Below are 20,219 nucleotides of genomic sequence, written 5' to 3' on the forward strand. Positions count from 1 at the left end.
CAGCAGTTGACTCACTTAACTCACCTCAAGTAACTATTTTCTTTACCTGCCTATTATGTCAAAAATCTGGATTCCCTAGCGAAAAGGAGTTTTTTGAACACATTAGCCATCATCTGAAGAATAATGAGAATGTAAAGTGTGTTTTTGCAGGGTGCGATCACCAAACAAATGTGTATGGGACTTTCGCGAAACACAAACACAGGAAGCATACGCCACATACTTCACAAGATTTCAAACCAGGTAATATTTGTGAAAGGCAGTTAACTGAATAGGAGGAGTCACTTGTTTTTGAAGCCTCTGAAGAGGATGATGATCACAATGATACCAATTATCAAGTCTCTTGCTCAGATGCTCACGAAGAGGATGATGGAAGCAATGTGGTTGTAGAGTACATAGCATCCCTCCTTTTGAAATTAGAAAGTGTTCATAATGTTTCAATTCGGTGCATTGATGAACTGGTAGATGATCTTCACTTCATAGCAAGTTCTGCATCCATAACTGCAATAAGATATTGATGTTTCACACTTAAAGAAAAATAATTGTACGATTACTGACACGTTTGTAACATCTCTAGTGGAAGAACTGTGCAAATCAAGTCCACTAAGTACAGCACTTGGTGCTGGTGGTCCTCTTTCATCATCATTTAGAAGGTGACAGTATTATAAAGAGAAATTTGAAGTTGTTGAGCCCGTTGAATACATCCTTGAACCAAATGAAAAGAGAAGTTTCCAGTATATCCCAATTCTCCAGTCCTTAGTTCAGATTTTGGGTAAAGAAAATCTCAGAGAAAAAGTTCTGAGTAAAGAACAGGACCAGTTGTCATCTATTCAATATGGATCATATCGTGATGGTACCGTCTATAAAGAGAATTCCTTTTATTCTGAAGAGCTAAGAATTGCACTTGTGCTGTATGTAGATGACTTTGAAATTTGTAACCCACTGGGAACATCAAGAAAAAAGCATAAAATCACAGCTTTATACTGGGTCTTTGGCAACATCCCTCATTCATCGCGATCCACTCTTAACTCCGTATACTTGGCCCTTTTATGCAAAGCAGTTGACATCAAAAGATTTGGCTACGCTGAAGTGCTTGCTCCTTTGTTAAAATACACTGCTATTTTGGAGCGTGACGGTGTCTACATTTCCAGTGTTGGACAACATGTTAAAGGCTCTGTGATTTCTGTAGTCGCTGATAACCTTGGGGCACATTCAATTTGTGGACTTGTGGAAAATTTTTGTGGACCATTCATTTGTAGAATTTGTCTTGGAGAGCGATCAGAATTTTAAAGTAAGGAGGTGAGGTCAGGTGCATTTCCTGCTCGGACCAAAGAGAATCATGCCACTCATTTATTGACTGTTAAAGAAAATCCTGCTTTGACACACTGTTACGGTGTAAAAAATGCTTGCCCACTTACTGAAAATCTGAGCTATTTCCACTGTGTGACTGGCTATCCACCCGATATATTGCACAATATTTTTGAAGGCATCGTTCCCTTGGAATTGGGTCTGTGCTTCAGTGTTTTTTTCTCAAAGAAATATTTCACTTTCAGTGAACTTAACAGTGCCATCACACAATTTCCGTATAAATGGGCTGACAAAACTGATTGTCCTCAGCCATTGCCTACAACCTTTTCCTCAAAAAAGAAGATTGGAGGAAACGCACATGAAAATTGGGCCCTCATACGACTGCTGCCATTCATTATTGGACACAGAATACCTTTAAATGATCCAGCCTGGCTTCTACTCATGTCTTTAAAAGACATTATTGAACTTGTTGTTGCCCTAGTCCACAACGAAGAAAGTGTTGCATATCTTGACTCAAAAATTTCCGAACACCGACACAGATTCCAAGAAGTATTTCCTAATGAAGGGTTAATCCCAAAGCACCATTTCTTAGAACACTATCCTGCATTAATATATGCTTTTGGACCTGTGATTGTTTTCTGGACAATGAGGTTTGAAGCGAAACACAGCCAATTTAAGCAGATTGTGAGACATACCGGCAACTTTAAGAACATTCTCCTTTCTCTGGCCACAAAGCATCAGGTTATGATAAGTCACCACCTGCATTCCACAGCAGTTGTGCCTGCTCTGAGTGTTGTAAGAGTCACATCAGTGCCATTAGATGTCCTGCATGTAAATGTTCAGGAATCAATCAAGCATCTGTTTCCTTGTCAGTCTCAAGTACAGCTGGCTGATACAGTCACCTTCCATGGAACAAGTTCAGAGTTCAGAGTTCAGAGAATCTTTATTGTCTATCAACAATGATAGAAATTTTTCTTAGGTTAAGAGGCTCTCATACAATACAACATAACAATACATACATACAATCCACAACACAGTTCATTGTAAAACAAAACACCCTAGAATTAAAAACACAAAATCACTTAACCTTATTTAAAATAGTTACTGCATTGGACACAAAAGAATTCCTGTAAGCCTTCTTCCTAGCCAAAGGAATTCTAAACCGGCATCCTGATGGAAGTAACTGAAAAGCATTGTAAAGAGGATGTGTACAATCTGAGATAATATAAACTGCTTTCCTCTTAACTGCCGCATAATAAAGATTTGAAAGCTGAAGCTGTGAGACCCCAATAATCTTTGATGCCTGCTTAATAATTCTTGATAATTTTTCCTTATTTCCAGCTGAGAGTAGACTATACCAAGAAACGATATTAAATGTCATGACAGATTCCACAAGTGACCGATACACTGTAGTCATGATATCCTGTCTAACATTAAATCTTTTCAGCTGTCTCAGAAGAAATAAACGCTGATTAGCTTTCTTACAGACACCATTCACATGTTGTGTAAAAGATAATTTGCTGTCAATCATAGTGCCCAAATATGTAAAGGATTCAACCTGCTCCACTTCCTGCCCCCCTAACCTAAGTGGTTCACAAAGTGAAGAATAAGTTTTGGATGGATGAACCCCCCCACAGCACAGCTCTTTAGTCTTATTTATGTTCAGTTTTAAGGAACTGTCATGGAACCAACCAACCATGGATTCAACAAATTGCCTATATGACCAGGGACTGCTTGTCTGTCATACAAGCCACCAACGCCATGTCATCTGCGTATTTCAAGAGTGATATGCCCTTAATTCCACACATGATTTCATTTGTGTATATGGAAAAAAAAATAGGTGATAAGACACAACCTTGTGGAACTCCCGTATTTATAATAATACTACTAGATTTGTGGTCATCCATTCTAACATATTGGGGTCTATTTGTTAAAAAATCCTTAATCCATTGCACAAGAGTCAAGTTAACTTGCAATTTTTGAAGACGGTCCAACAATAAATTAATATTAACTGTGTTGAAGGCAGATGTAAAATCCATAAATAAAATCCTAACAAGCGAGTTGGGAGCATCCAAATGTCTAGTAACAGTATCTAGAAGAGTAAGACAAGCATCTTCAACACCCCGTTTTGACTTGTAAGCGAACTGAAGCGGGTCTAAACACTGACCTACACTGGCAGAGAGCTCTCCTACTACCACCCTCTCCATACATTTACCGAGAACCGAGGTGAGTGCCACAGGTCTAAAATTCTCCATCTCTTTAGCATTAGATTTTTTAGGAACAGGAATTATCATCGTCTCTTTCCATGCTTTTGGAACATGTCCAGTGTTCAATGACCACTGGAAGAGCTGAGTCACCATTCCACCTAATTGAGCTGAGCACTCCTTCAATATACGGCTACCAAGACCATCTGGGCCTGGAGCTTTCCCAGGCTTTAGTCTAGAAAGAATGGAAATGACCCTTTGCTCATCCACACTGAAGGAGTGGGAACATTGATATCTTTAATCAGGTCCCAGACCTTCACAGAGCTAATCACATTGAACCTTGCATAAAAATTGTTCAACTGTTCAACAAAGGTAGGATCTGAACACTGCACACGAGCTGAAACCTGCTTTCCCATCATCATATTAAGATTCTGCCATGCAGTTTTTGTATTCCCTCTTGTAAATTTCTCCTCCATTCTATCTTTATATCAGAGCTTGGCTACCCTTGTTTTAATCTTCAATTCCTTCCTCAATTCATTTACACGCCTTTTGTCACCTTCAATAAATGCCTTTTTTTTTAAGATTGATACAGTGTTTCATTTCTTTATCAACCCATGGCTTATTGTTTGGATAAAGTTTCACCTCTTTAGTTGGAATAACATTACCAGCACAAAAAGACATATATGAACAAACTGAATCATTAAGTAAGTCCAAATTCCCCTCGCTGCTCCGGAAAAACATCTCCCAGTCAGTTGCTTCAAAACACCCCCTCAGAGTTTCCACAGAGTCATTATTCCAAACCTGAATGGTCCTTGTTTGAATCTTATGTGATTTCAGTCGCTGTCTGTATTTTGGCAACAGTAATATTACATTATGATCTAAAAAGCCCAGAGCAGGAAGGGATTTAGAAACGTATGCACCAGGAATATTACCAAAACACAAATCCAGCATTCTGTTCAAACGTGTTGCAACTGTAACATATTGTTCTAGCTGTGGAAGAAATGATCCAACATCACAGCTATTAAAATCTCCAAGCAAAAAGATAGGCTGATCAGCTGCTCTGGACACAGCGTTGTTATAACTGACCACAATCCGTTCAGCTGCAAGGGCATTATCAGGGCCAGGAACATAAGCAAGAATCACAGTCACTTGAGTGAACTCACGAGGTAAATAATGAGGTCGAAACGACACAGTCATAATCTCATAGTGTTGTGAGCAATCAGTCTCTCGCACCGTGAAATTAGTTGCCCATTTATCATTTACGGCCATGCAAAGACCGCCTCCGATAGCCTTCCCTGTTTTCACAGTGTCCCGGTCATATCGTATAAAAGTAAATCCATCCAAACTCAATGAAACATCTTCAGACAACCACGATTCAGTGAAGCAAAGCAAACTTGTGTTTCGAAAGTCCGAATCAGTCTTCATCAAGACAGACTGTTCATCTACCTTGTTCCGTAATGAACGCACATTTGATAAAATAAAAGCAGGTAAAGGTAGCTTACGTCAACGTCTTCTCACCTGGTTTCTAATACCTCCTCTTGATCCTCTTTTCCGTGGAATTCTTTTCCTTAGCAAATGCTCGGGTATTAAATCCAGAAGTGGCGAAATAGGTATTGACTGTTGACGGTATTGACAAGGTACTCAAAAGGCATGATCGTGGCCTATGGTTGTACTGCTGGTCTTCCCTTTTTGGGGAAAAGGTGCATTTTATTGTGAAAACACTCATGTCCTGGTATGATGAACACTATCGTGGATTTCATCTTGAGAAGACCGATCACATAACTCTTGTTGAACAACAAAACCTTAGTGATGTTTGTCCTCTGTCAGCCTATATTGTTGCAGGAAAGCTCATGGTGACATTAAAGTGCCACATCTGTCTCCTGTGTTGAGTATGACTTTGTATAACATATTTGTTTCTTCTGTCTTTCTAGACATGGAACCAACAGTCAGATTCCGGGTCCTCATTGATCACGAGGTCAAAAAACTTACACTCAACAGTGGCATACCCTCAACTGTGGATGAATTGGTTGCAGCCATAAAAGAACAATTTGCCATCACCACGGAAATCAGTCTTCAGTACAAAAATGAAGAGTTTGATGACTTTTTCACCCTAACGACCACAAAGGAACTTAAAGATAAAGACACACTAAAAGTAGTGTGTGTTCCGCTAAACATAACACTGACCCTTGTTCCCCAGGAAAGCACCCCTGATACCTCCAGTGTGTACTCTTTGTCCGAGTCTGTGACACACTCTGACGCCTCAGATGATACTGTGATTCTGTCTCCACCCTCTGAAAGGCAAAATCCATGGCCTGCTGTATTTCCAATTCCAACTTTCTCACACAATACTGAGCTGGCTTTGAGTCAAGGTAATGAGATTTATTTAAGAGATGGCACCCTACTGACATCACCCAGTGTCAAAGCGAATATCTTGGAGCGCCTGGCAGAGGCCATGTTTTGCTACACAGCGTACCCCAATGATGCCCAGAGGTCTGCAGTAGCACAGGCACTAATAGAAAAGCATCCCTGTTTGAAGGAGCCTGGATCTTTTAATGGAATTTCTGGGTGGCAACAAAGCCTGAAATACAAATGTGGAAACTATCGTACCAAACGTAAAGCATTGGGAAGCCCTGAACTCCTGATAAACTCAATGAAATACAAGATGGGAGATGACAGAAAACACGCTAAAAACATCAAGAAACGGAAGATGGCAGAAGTGAATTACCTGGCTCAGCACCCTTCTGGTGAAACAGACAGCAGCCTTGAGAATGTGAGGCTTGACCTAATAGAAGCCAGCAAGAAAAGGGACGTCAAAAGCATAAATGACATGATGGCCAGGACATATAGCTGGAGAAGAATGGAAGTGGTTGTCCAGTCCCCAGATGTGGCAAAATTTAAAGAAAGATGGCCTGCCCTCGTTGAACCATTCCAGGTAAATGATTTATTACTGACATGCTGCTCACTATTTTTTTTTTTAAAAAGGCAAATAATAGTGAACAAGGTTGTTTATGTGATGCTAGACACACTTTTTGCTGAACACATACTGAAGACCTACCCCACATATTTTATTGAGTATTGGATTGCATAAAAATGAAAGGTTGCCAATTCTTTACACATCTTGAGTGTTCCAAATAACAGTCAAACAATTGATGTATTACAGATAGGGCTGGGCGATATATCGCATGCGATTCTCACGCGCATTTCGTCAGTAAAGCCGGTTCCCTGATTACCGCTAAATCGCCATCACCTGCTTTCAAATGGAGCGCCTTTTAATAGACAGAGCTGTAGTTCACGGACAAGCCACGCAAAATCGCGTTCAGTATCGAAGATGAATCGACTTCGATAATGAACCCGATTTTGCATGGCTTGTCCGTGAACTACGGCTCTGTCTATTAAATGGCGCTTAGTGACGAAATGCGCGTGAGAATCGCATGCGATATATCGCCCAGCCTGCAGGTGTGCTGCAGTTCCACTGGAATCAGTGTTTATGTCCCAGCTGGACAAGTACACTCCAAAACTTCTCGACCTGTTTAGTGCGAAGGGTGGAGCGGTTGGTCAACACATCAAGAACTTGTTAATGGAACTGATACAGGTGAGGCAAAAGTGGTAACAATGTTGCAGGGGCATATTAATAAAATAAGTACTTTATTCTCTTGTCTTGCCTAATTGGGTGAATATTGCAAAAAAAAAACATTTTTGTTTACAGCTCCTAATTAATTTTAAGGTTAAATATAAAAAAATAAAATGTATATATATGCTCTGTTGAATAGGTAGTACAGACCCACACTGTTAATGGCATTGTATGTTTGTAGTTATATTCCCTGCAAGATTCAATTTTTCATTATTCACTTACCAACTATAGGATCCAAGTACCTCTGTGGTGAAGAAGAGAGATGTGACTCTGAGATGCCTCACTGAATACATGGGAGAGAGTGGGCAAGAACTCATCTCTGACTACTATGTAAATATTGTTTAAAAGGCATAGGTTAACTTTTTTTTTTTCCTTAGATATCAATCTTATGTCTGTCTGAGTTTAGTACGGAGCTGGAGTTGGGGATTGGTTAGCTTGTCTCAGAACAAATACTATAATTGGGTGGAAATGGCTAGTCTGGCTCTGTCAAAAGTTCAAAAACACACCTACAAACACCCAGATGTATGTGCAGGAACCAGTGTCCAACATTAACCTTTTGGTCTTCCAGTGGCTAGTAGATTTGATTTAAAAAATACTGTCATATTTTTCAACCACAGCTTCACAGAAGCAAAATCCTTGTTTTACATTAATGCAGGAGTCATAATCATCTGATGATATAACTGTAAGAGTGGCAATTTCAGATACTTTTACTTAACCAGCTGAACCCCTCTCCCCTTTAAGGATTTAGGCCTTGGAGGTTACTTGTGTATGTGATGTAGTCTAGCAGGTTTGTTGTGGCAAGTGAGTCTCTACTGAAAGTTGTACTATGAAGCCAGTTCAACAGGCCATGCTTTCTGTGCTGGAGCTGGCTTAACCAAACTTAAAACCTTTTGTGAACTTTTAATGTGTGATTTTATTGAAGGCTTTTGAAGATTGTTCTCTGTTGCCACTTATTGTTCTGTTTATGTCTCATACAGGGAAAAACGGAGAGCAGTGTCCATGAGGACTTGACAATGCACAATATGCAGATATATGTCTGCCGTGAACCAGATGCTGTGGGCATCATCATTGAGGGAGTCCCAGTGCTTACTGATCTTGGAAATCTGGCCAGGGCATGTTGCCTGCTTCTGGGGATGACATATGCTCTGAACCTGCAGTATCCACCACAACTCTGCAAAACATTTGAGGTGTTCCAAAGACTTTTTGTGGGACTTGACACACTGCGCCCAAAGCCTTCCTCCCGATTCATGACACTAAAAAACAAACTTCTGAGTTAGTTGGTCAAATGCCAGCCTCATACTCATAAATGGCAATCTTGTTTTTTTCAGAAGATTGTTCTGGATGTTTAATTGTTAATTGGCTGCAGTTCAGAAGTTCTGTTATAAAAACCATTTTATGGTAAAATGTTTTAATACATACTAAGATATACTGTACTGTGCACTTACGGATTGAAGCTGAAGTCAGTTGTTTTGTGTCAAATGCCGTGATCCGGCTTCCCTGTGTTTTATTTTAATATCCTTGTAAGGATATTTGTAAGATGCTTTTGTTTTTTTTGTTTTTTTTGTTTGATGTTTGATGTTTTCTTTGCTTCACCACTCTTGCTCGGTGGGTCAAGCACAGACTTCTTCAGTTCCTGGATAAGCTTCCAGCTGCTGGGCACTTGAGCTGAAGTCAGTTCTGTTATTTCAGATGCTGAGGTCAGAGGCCCCTTATTTTATTTTATTGTCAAATGTTTTAGTAGAATATGGCACAGATTGTACTCAAAACGTGTTCTTCTATTAGTTTATTATGTTTTAATACATATGAAAAGTTACTGTACTGTGCACTAAAGTCAGTCCTTTGATGTAAATCGCTCAGGTCAAGAGTCACTGTATTTTAATGTCAGTGTTAAGAGTACACAGATTGCACTTTGAAGGTGTTCTATGCTGCACTTAAAGATGGTCAGAAGTTTCTGTAATTTTTAATGTTAAAATGTTTACATTACCATTATTGTGTTACATTAACATTAAAATTGATTACAGAAAATTAGTGCACCCAATTGTTTGTATATGCCAGCTGTTATACAGTAATAAACGTTGGAAACAAATACCTCTCTTTCCTTATTTATTAAAGTTATGGCAATGCTAACTAATTATTTCAAGTGGATTGAAGAAATAATTTGTCTAAATTAATGAGAGTAAATTAATTAATTAAAATCAAAATGTTTAATTTTTTATTTTAAATGTTACTTATTTTAACTAAGTATGATTTGGTCATTATGCTACTCTTTGTCACAATGGTTAAACTCAAATGTTTTGCTTTATCTTGTAGACTCTACTTCATTTTTTAGCTTAGAGTAAAATACATAATATTGATTTTTACCAACTCAAAATACCAAGAAGTTCACTAAACTTACAAAAAGTAGTTGGAAAATGTTGCCTTAATTTTTTTAAGTTGAATCTAAGCAACAGTTTTTACAGTGTAGGCGGGTCAGCACTGTAATAAAATAGTTCGCATACATTTGATATAGACTGCAATAAAGTAGGACAATCAATTTAAAAAGGTTATTATTCACCTGTATGTGCTTGAAGTCTTCGACACAGACAGCGTTTTAATCATTTGTTTATAAATTAAGCGTAACCTTTACTAATCGATTCATGCAGTGTGAACCCACTCCTTTCCTTTACATAATCAGAAGATCTCTTCTCGATGAACTGTAAAGCCGCAAGATGCGTGATATAACAATAGATGGCGGTAATGCATGACTTTAGTTCGTGATCTGAAGATGCTGTGCTGCTTCAATGCATCGCAGAACGGAATGTAGCTTGTAGCTTTTGGTTGCGCTACACCGCTACTTGCTGGAAAATGTAGTTAACTACTGAAAAAGCTACACTGTTTTAAAAGTAGCTGAACTACATACAAGCTACTGAAAAAAATATTTAAACTAGTAGCGCCGCTACATGTAGTTAACTGCTCCCCAACACTGCTAGTAAGACACATTACTGTACTTACTAGTGGTATATACATGGTAACTACACAAATAACGGACTCTTACTTAACTACTGTGAAACAAATGTGCTTACCAAAATGATACACTGCACTAACTATACAGCTCTTCATAGTGTTAATACTTATCAAGTAGTCATTTTAAGCAAGGCTTTTGACACATGACAACTGAGTATACCAAGTACAGTAGTGTTACTGATCTGTATGTATGTCATCAAAATACCCCTATTAAGTGAATTATTGCCCTGTAAAGATTAGGCAAGTTGAACCGCAAAAGTACATCATCCAGTACTCAAGAATCTTGTACCATGCTCATACCCCACCCTAAGTAATGTGTAAATTATGCATTAACTAACTGGTATATTCACTAGTACGTTCATAATAAGTACATGGAAAAAGGACTGTAAAATAAAGTGCATCCTTGTACATAAACATTACAGGAATTACCAGGAGGGTATTCCAGAAAGCAGGTTATGTGACATACCTGGGTATGTTTAAGAGTAAGTAAGTGGATAACCTCAACTTTCGGTTCCAAAAACGGAGGTAACTTTTAGGGTATGTAAGTAACCATAGCAACTTGCTCTCTGAACATAACCTGCTCCGGAGCAGGTTATGTTCAAGGGTTAGTTAGTTTAAGAGGAATTCAGATGCATGTTATATTATCAATATGGTTATATTAATGTATCTAAATTTGTTATATAGTTACAGTTATATACACAATGTTATATTATACAATATATAAATGTTTATTCAATTCTAATATATGAATTTATTTTATTGTCATCTCACACATGTCACAGACACGTCAGGTTCCACCTCACTTCCTTACCCACGCACTCAATCACCAACATACTAATCACCGCCACCTGAGGATCATCAGCACCGGCATCACCACCAGCACTTAAGCTCCACACTCACACACACTCACTGTCCGGTCTCGTTTGCACTACAGCCATTTGTATGCTTACGTCAAGGACTATAATCGCTATACTTACCTGCCTCCATCGTCTCCATCGTCTCCAGTGCTCCTCGTGTTCCTACCTGTCTGTGTGTGAGTGTTCCAGTCATCTGTCTCCAACGTCTCCTTCCACCATCACCTGCAACACAACAAAAGGACAGTATTACCTCTATTCATCTCCAAGATCATCATACTCACCATTCACCTACCTGTTACTCTGCTGATTGTTTAAATAAACCACCTTGACTGCTTTTATCTCTGCCTCCGGTGTCTCTGTTGTAACAACACATGGATCTGCTTTTTATCCTTTATAACAGGACATTTTCTATGCTATAATTTCTATAATAAAATACATATCGTATATGTGATATCTTATTAAATAATTAGCATCAAACAATATTAAGAATAAAAAAATGATTGCATAACCACCCAATAGGTGGTGATGTGCACCAAGTAGGTTATGTAAATCGGCATTAAACAAAAGAAGAAGAATGAAGTAGAATGGCACGCTTTTTCTTAACGTCTGTTTCCATGGTGAATCATGGGATTAATGTTTTAAATCTGTTGTATGTATTCAATTGTCATATCAATACATGTTTTTAGTCACATTTTTTGAATACAGTTTACTCATCTACTTAATATGAAATAAAATTTCTGTTCGTGACTTGTAATATTTAGTTTGTTTGCTGTGAGACAGAAGGCGTTTTCTTCTATGCAGCGACTGACAATACAACCATAAGATACATCAAAACACAACATATATTCACAAATCACACCCATTTTATTTGTTTGCTGTACTACATGTCTTTAGAATCCATATATTTGTAAGGGACAGATCCAAATTCAGCCCTTTATCCATCAATCTTCATCTTCATTCTCAGCAGCAGCAACCGTCACAGTCAAAGCTTGCGCTCGTTATAATTTAAATGTGAAAGTAGCACCACCCTCGAGAAGCGGTACGACATAGTTTATGGCACTGATATCGAACGCTCATTGGCTCTTTCATTAGGGATCTTACATTTATCTACAAAACGATAAAAGGGAAATTATACATATATCTTTATGACATGAAAGATTCGTAAATATTTTTCACTCTAAAAACGTAAGTATTTTTATGTTTTAGTGCTATAAATATGTCAATATTGCACTTTTTAGCACCTTTCTAAACGTATAAAAATGTACATTTTGTGTCTTTGAAAGTTACATATGCTCTTACCAGGTGTAAATTACGCATTAACTAACTGGTAATTCACTAGTATGTTCATAGTAAAGGTGCGTTCACGTGGCCTCGTAATTCCTGTAGTTACAAAATTCTAGCTTGTAAAAAGCGTTCACGTCCATGTAGAGCTCGTAATTACAGCTTGTAAGCTGGGAGTTTTCTGAAAGCTCCCAGATGTACCACGTGGCTGCTGTACCACCTGACCGCTGTAGATTGATAGGCATTGATAGTGGTGCCATGGAAACGCATAATTCCCAGTATAAGGACCAAAAGGACGTGAACAGCTCCGAATATAACGTCACGTGTTGTCATTTCAAGATTCCGGTAAATATGAGGTGACGTGAATGCAGCTTAAGTACATGGAAATAGGACTGTAAAATAAAGTGCATCCTTGTACATAAACATTACATAGGAATTACCAGCTCTTTAACCTTTGTAATAATAAGCTTAAGCATTTTAAACAATTAGTAAGTACAGTAATGTGTCTTACAAGTTACCATAAATAAGTGCCTGTTATTACCCACACATGTCCATAAGTACAAAATAGTTACCATGTACATACCATTAGTAAGTACAGTAATGTGTCTGTTAGTTACCATATACGGACACTATAAGTAAGTGCCTGTTATTACCCAACACTTGTCTATAGGTACAAAGTAGTTACCATGTATGTACCATTGGAATGTACAGCAGTGTTTCTTATTAGTTTCCATGTACATACATGTCAGGTAAGTGCCTTGTTGTAAGTACCAACATAATTACTATACATGTACCAAGAAAGTACACGTACTGTAAAATAAAGTGCTACCAGTTCAGTACACCAGAAAGGTGAAGGCTACAAGAAGATCAGCAAAGCTTTACTTATCAGTCAGAATACTGTAGCAAAAGCAGAATACTGTAGCAGAATACTGTAGCAAAAATTTTAAAAAGATGGAACTGCAACCATCTCGCAGAGATGTCCAGGTCATCCACGGAAGTTAACACCTCGACAGGAGTGTCTTCTGATGAGAAGGGTTGAAGAAAATCGGCATGCAAGTTCACTGCAGTTATCTAAAGAAGTAGAAAGCCAAACTGGGGTGACTATTTCCCGTGACACAATACAGCGTACACTGCAGAGGAATGGCATGCATGGGTGCCGTCCATGAAAGAAGCCTCTTCTAAAGCCCAGGCACAAAAAAAGCCTGCCTAGAGTTTGCCAGGGCCCATGCTGAAAAAGATGAAGACTATAGGGACTCTATACTCTGGAGTGATGAGACCACGATAAATGTTTTTGGAACTGATGGCTTCAAAACTGTATGGAGTTGCAAAGTTGAGGAATACAAACAAAAATGCATGGTGCCTACAATGAAACATGGTGCTGGCAGTGTCCTTATGTGGGGCTGCATGAGTGCCGCTGGTGTCGGGAGCTGCATTTCATTGATGGCATCATGAATTCACAGATGTACTGCTCTATACTGAAAGAGAAGATGCTACCATCACTCCGTGCCCTTGGTTGTCGTGCACTTTTCCAACATGACAATGATCCTAAACACACATCTAAGGCCACTGTTGGATTTCTGAAGAAGAACAGGGTGAAAGTGATTCAGTGGCTCCTGATCTGAACCCAAGCGAACACCTATGGGAGAGACAAGTTGAGCATCACTCTCCATCCAGCATCCAGTCTCTAAAAGAGGTTATTCTTGAAGAATGGCAAAAGATAGATGTTGCAGAAACAGAAAACAGCAGCCTTTTTTTTTTTTTTTTTTGTGAGGGACTGACAGCTGGCCGCAAATATGCTGCAGTGGTGTTCTCTCCAGCTGGAGAACCACAAAAACATAGCAGCATTGTCCCTGAGATTGGCATGAGGGGTAGGAGGGGTAGGAGAGCAGCGTGCCCTTTATGGTATGTGAATACTACGAGAATGCAGAGTGCGTTTTTATTTATTTATTTATTTATTTATTATTATATGGAAGAGCTGCTCAAGGCTTTTTGCGCTAATATTAAATCCTGAGTTGTAGGCCTAACATATCATTGATATGCTGATGATGACCACCAACCCATTGCTTTGAGCATGGGTATGGAGACTGTTGAAGCTGCGGTGGTTGCTGCACCTATGCGGAATGAATGGCTGGTATAAAGCGCGGGGTCTATGCCACAATGGAGGCATGCAGTTCGGAGACGTGAGGCAAACCAATGCTTGGACATAGCTTCTCCTTTCTCTGTGATGAAAGTGGATATGTAGAGTTTGATTTACTGCGTGAGCTTACCATCCGGTTCATGGCTGTGAGGGGACAATATCCGTCGTTGGTTTTGAAAATGTTAAATGGTACTTCTGTTATTATCTCTGTCTGTTTTGGAATTCAGATAGATGGAAAAGTAATCGGTGTGAAATGATATGTCTTTTATTGTGAGATTGTGTGAAGGGTCGAATATGTTGGTGTTAATGGTGAATTCTCCTCTTCTGAGGAATCTACAATAGACGGTGAGGAAACGCTGCTTCTGGAAGCAAATTTGTGTGCAGAGTGAAGAGGCCTGATCTTAATTTATCAACTATCGTGTGCACTTGCGAGAGAGACAGCAGTAGTCGTTTATCTGGAACTGCAGGGTTTTCCTTTTTTAACCCGTTGAGGAGAAGGCATATGGAGGGATTTTGTAACAGGCTTTTCAGAGGAAGGATCTAAACATCTAATGTGGAATTGATGGTAGAAGGCTTAAGCTTTCTGGATTCGAAGCAGTGCTTAATGAAAGCACATATAATAGGTATGTTACCTGGGAGTTTAGGCACTTAGAAAGCGTTGCAGAAATCTCAAAAAGACGACCACGCCGAGTCGTAAGTTTTAAGTGCTGTTTTTGCTAGCCCTGATCTCATGTAGTGTGCAGCTGATTTAAGGTATTTTTGCAATGTTGCATTCAGTCTAGGACTGTTTGACTGAAGTCCGGGCAGCCCAGTCATGACGAAGCAGCTCCCGGACACAGGCGTCTGAATTCCTGGAAACTAAACCGAGACAGAGAGTCAGCTATTTTATTATACAGCCCAGGTATGCGAGTAGCTTTAATTGTAAAATTGTTCATAACTGAAATCCAGGTTAGACGCCTAATAAAACGGTTAAGGAAAGGCACAGAGAAAGCGGCCCTTGTTATTAATGTTCACTGTGGCTTCGTTATCACAGAAAATGAGGATATTTTTCCTAGTCCATTGATCTGCCCATAATAAGCAAGCAATCACTATAGGATACAGTTCCACAAGTGCTGTCGATTGGATAGAGGGAACCAGTTCCTTAAGTTCTTTTGGCCATCTTTTTGCAAACCATTTTTGTTAAAAATCCCCCCGAACCCGACGGAAGGACCTGCATCAGTGAAGAATTGTACTTTAACTGAGGTTTCTATATCTTCTTCGTAGAAGAAGGAAATGCCGTTCCAGTTGTCGCATAATTTAGACCAGAATATTAAAAGATCAAATCAAAGAATCAAAAATTGAATTTACCTTGGCATAGTTGAATTACAAGAGTTCAGTACATGGAAATGACATACAGTGAGTCTCAAACACCATTGTTTCCTCCTTGTGTAAATCTCATTTGTTTAAAAGACCTCTTTTTTTTTTTTTTTTTTTTTTTTTTGTGGTGTTTGCTTTTTTTATTTTTTATTATGCAAGACAATTACAAAATTTACAGATTCGAAATTAAATGCAAAATACAAAAACAAAGACCAACAAAACATACATACATACATACATAACAGCCAGTACGATTTGAGTATGTGTGTGTATTTGTGTGTGTAACTGTAAGTGTAACTGGGTGTGGGAGTGGAAATATATGAATAAAGGAGCATGTAGGGAAGTACAACAGACATAACCAGAGTTGGAAAATGGGGGATGAGGAAGGTGATAGTAATAGCAATATTAATAATAATAATAATAACAATAACAATAACGATAAATTCAATTAATAAGAAATTACAAATAGTAAAGATAGTATTAGCAGTAGTAGCAATGATAAACACATTAACAAATATACTCATTTCATCTGGAATGAGGGGGAGGTTAAAGGATCAGGAAGAGGACCAATAAAGATAATAGTAGTAGTAATAGCAATAATAATAATAATAATAATAATAATAATAATAATAATAATGGCAATATAGTTACAGCCATTAATAGTAATGATAATAGTAGTAGTTGTAATAGCAAAGATGATAATAATAATAATAAATATAGCTGCAAGCAGCAATTACGGGGCCAAGCACAAAAACGGCACAAGAAGCCAGCCAACATGGCTGGGAGCATCAGACCAACAGCAGCAGTGAGCAATTAGAAAAAAAAAGTTATTAGCATTTTTGTAAATTTTGTTATAACTTTTGACCACAAGGTGGCGCTGGTCCGAAACTTCTCAGGCTCCTTCAGGGCATTGTCCTGATGACCCATACCAAATTTATGAATTTTGGTCAAACCCATCAGAAGTTATAAGCAAAAATAGATATTTTTTATATCTCCACTCCAGTAGGTGGCGCTACGCCGAAACACTCTATGATGCTTCAGGTCATGCTTGTGATGACACATACCAAGTTTGGTCTGAATATGTCAAAGCATTGCAGAGATACTGCTTCAAGAGTATGTTTTGCATCATGCCTCAAATTCATTGCTCCGGTATACGAAAACGGTTTGACTTATCAACTTGAAATCCATAACTTTTTGTCGGCATGGTCTGAAGATGATACGGTTCAATTTTGGTGAAAATCGGAGCAAAGGTCTAGGAGGAGTTTGAAAAAGTAGGTTTTTAAAGAAAAACAATATGGCGGACAGGAAGTTCAGCTGAATATGGCAAATTTGATATCTATATTCTCAGCATGACCCAAGGAATCTATTGAGACCAGTTTCATTACAATCGGTAGATATAATCAAAAGTTATTAGCATTTTTGTCAATTTTGTTATAACTTTTGACCACAAGGTGGTGCTGGTCCGAAACTTCTCAGGCTCCTTCAGGGCATTGTCCTGATGAACCATACCAAATTTATGAATTTTGGTCAAACCCATCAGAAGTTATAAGCAAAAACAGCCATTTTTCATATCTCCACTCCAGTAGGTGGCGCTGTGCTGAAACATTGTATGATGCCTCAGGTCATGCTTGTGATGACACATACCAAGTTTGGTCTGAATATGATAAAGCATTGCAGAGATACAGCTTCAAGAGTCATTTTTGCATCATGCCTCAAATTCGTTGCTCTGGTATACGAAAACGGTTTGACTTATCGACTTGAAATCCATAACTTTTTGTCAGCATGGTCTGAAGATGATACGGTTCGATTTTGGTGAAAATCGGAGCAACGGTCTAGGAGGAGTTTGAAAAAGTAGGTTTTTAAAGAAAAACAATATGGCGGACAGGAAGTTCAGCTGACTATGGAAAGTTTGATATCTATGTTCTCAGCATGACCCAAGGAATCTACTGAAAACGGTTTCATTACAATCGGTTAATATACTCAAAAGTTATTAGCATTTTTGTAAATTTTGTTATAACTTTTGACCACAAGGTGGCGCTGGTCCTAAACTTGGTATGCTCCTTCAGGGCATTGTGCTGATGACCCATACCAAGTTTCATAACGATACGTTAATGCGTTCGTAAAATACAGCATTTTAGCACAAAATTCAAAATGGCCGACAGTCAAAATGTCCGATATGTGAAAATTGGATATCATTCGACTCGGCATGATTCCCCGAATCCAACGAGACCAAATTTATGATTTTTGGACAAACCCATCAGAAGTTATAAGCAAAAACATACATTTTTCATATCTCCGCACCACTAGGTGGCACTGCGCCGAAACGCTGCATGTTGCCTCAGGTCATGCTTGTGATGACATGTACCAAGTTTGGTCTGAATACGATAAAGCGTAGCGGAGATACAGCCTTATGTCTATTTTCGCAAGCACTACGTACAATTCGTTCGCGTGTTTTTCGAAAACGGTTTGAGGAATCAACTTGAATTCCATAACTTTTTGTCGGCATAGTCTGAAGATGATCTGGTTCAATTTTCGTGAAAATCGGAGTAACGGCCTAGGAGGAGTTCGAAAAAGTATGTTTTTTTGAAAATTCAAAATGGCGGAAAAATTTTCATGATGGAAAATGACCCAAGGAATCAGAGGAAAAAAGAATTTTGTTTCTAGCCCTTATGGTTCAAAAGTTATTAGCATAAACATAAGTGCAACTTTGAACAGCTGGTGGCGCTAGAGGGATTGAGTTAGAGACTCCAAATTTGCTATGGTCAAAGGTCATTCTGTCCTCTAACTGTGTGCCAAATTTCACAACTTTCCCGCAAGCGGTTCTATGGGCTGCCATAGACTTCAAGAGCGGAAGAAGAAGAAGAAGAAGAAGAATAAGCGTACGGAACGCCAACAATAACAATAGGTGCCTAAGCACCTTCGGTGCTTGGCCCCTAATAAGCGTACGGAACGCCAACAACAATAGGTGCCTAAGCACCTTCGGTGCTTGGCCCCTAATAACAAAAGTAATAATAAATATAGCTGCAAGCAGCAATTACGGGGCCAAGCACAAAAACGGCACAAGAAGCCAGCCAACATGGCTGGGAGCATCAGACCAACAGCAGCAGTGAGCAATTAGAAAAAAAAGTTATTAACATTTGTCAATTTTGTTATAACTTTTGACCACAAGGTGGCGCTGGTCCGAAACTTCTCAGGCTCCTTCAGTGCATTGTCCTGATGACCCATACCAAATTTATGAATTTTGGTCAAACCCATCAGAAGTTATAAGCAAAAATAGCTATTTTTCATATCTCCACTCCAGTAGGTGGCGCTACGCCGAAACACTCTATGATGCCTCAGGTCATGCTTGTGATGACACGTACCAAGTTTGATCTGAATATGATAAAGCATTGCAGAGATACAGCTTCAAGAGTCATTTTTGCATCATATCTCAAATTGTTTGCTCTGGTATACGAAAACGGTTTGACATATCGACTTGAAATCCATAACTTTTTGTCGACATGGTCTGAAGATGACACGGTTCAATTTTGGTGAAAATCGGAGCAACGGTCTAGGAGGAGTTCGAAAAAGTAGGTTTTTAAAGAAAAACAATATGGCGGACAGGAAGTTCAGCTAACTATGGCAAACTTGATATCTATGTTCTCAGCATGACCCACAGAATCTACTGAGATCAGTTTCATTACAATCGGTTAATATATACAATCGATTCGTCTTGACCCAAGGAATCAGAGGAAAAAAGATTTTTGTTTCTAGCCCTTACGGTTAGAAAGTTATTAACATAAAGATAAGTGCAACTTTAGACAGCTGGTGGCGCTAGAGGGATTGAGTTAGAGACTCCAAATTTGCTATGGGCATAGTTCAGACTGTCCTCTAACTGTGTGCCAAATTTCACAACTTTCCCGCAAGCGGTTCTATGGGCTGCCATAGACTTCAAGAGCGGAAGAAGAAACGGAAGAAGAAGAATAATAAGCGTACGGAACGCCAACAGATACAATAGGTGCCTAAGCACCTTCGGTGCTTGGCCCCTAAATATAGCTGCAAGCAGCAATTATGGGGCCAAGCACAAAAACGGCACAAGAAACCAGCCAACACGGCTGGGAGCATCAGACCAACTGCAACAGTGAACAATTAAAGACGTATTAAGATCATTTTAGGCATAAGAGCTGAAAAATTATCAAAAATGAGGATTTACTGGTTCATAACTTTCGACCAATAGGTGGCGCTGTGTCCAAATTGTTGTGGTATGGTCAGAGTGAGGTGACAATGACACTTCCAAAGTTTGGTGTCAATATGTCAAAGCACTGAAGAGATACAGCTTCAAGAGTCATTTTTGAATCATGCCTCAAATTCTTTGCTCTGGTATACAAAAACGGTTTGACATATGGACTTGAAATCCATAACTTTTTGTCGGCATGGTCTGAAGATGACACGGTTCAATTTTGGTG

The sequence above is a fragment of the Megalobrama amblycephala genome, linkage group LG21 (assembly GCF_018812025.1).
Source record: "Megalobrama amblycephala isolate DHTTF-2021 linkage group LG21, ASM1881202v1, whole genome shotgun sequence".
NCBI lineage: Eukaryota > Metazoa > Chordata > Actinopteri > Cypriniformes > Xenocyprididae > Megalobrama > Megalobrama amblycephala.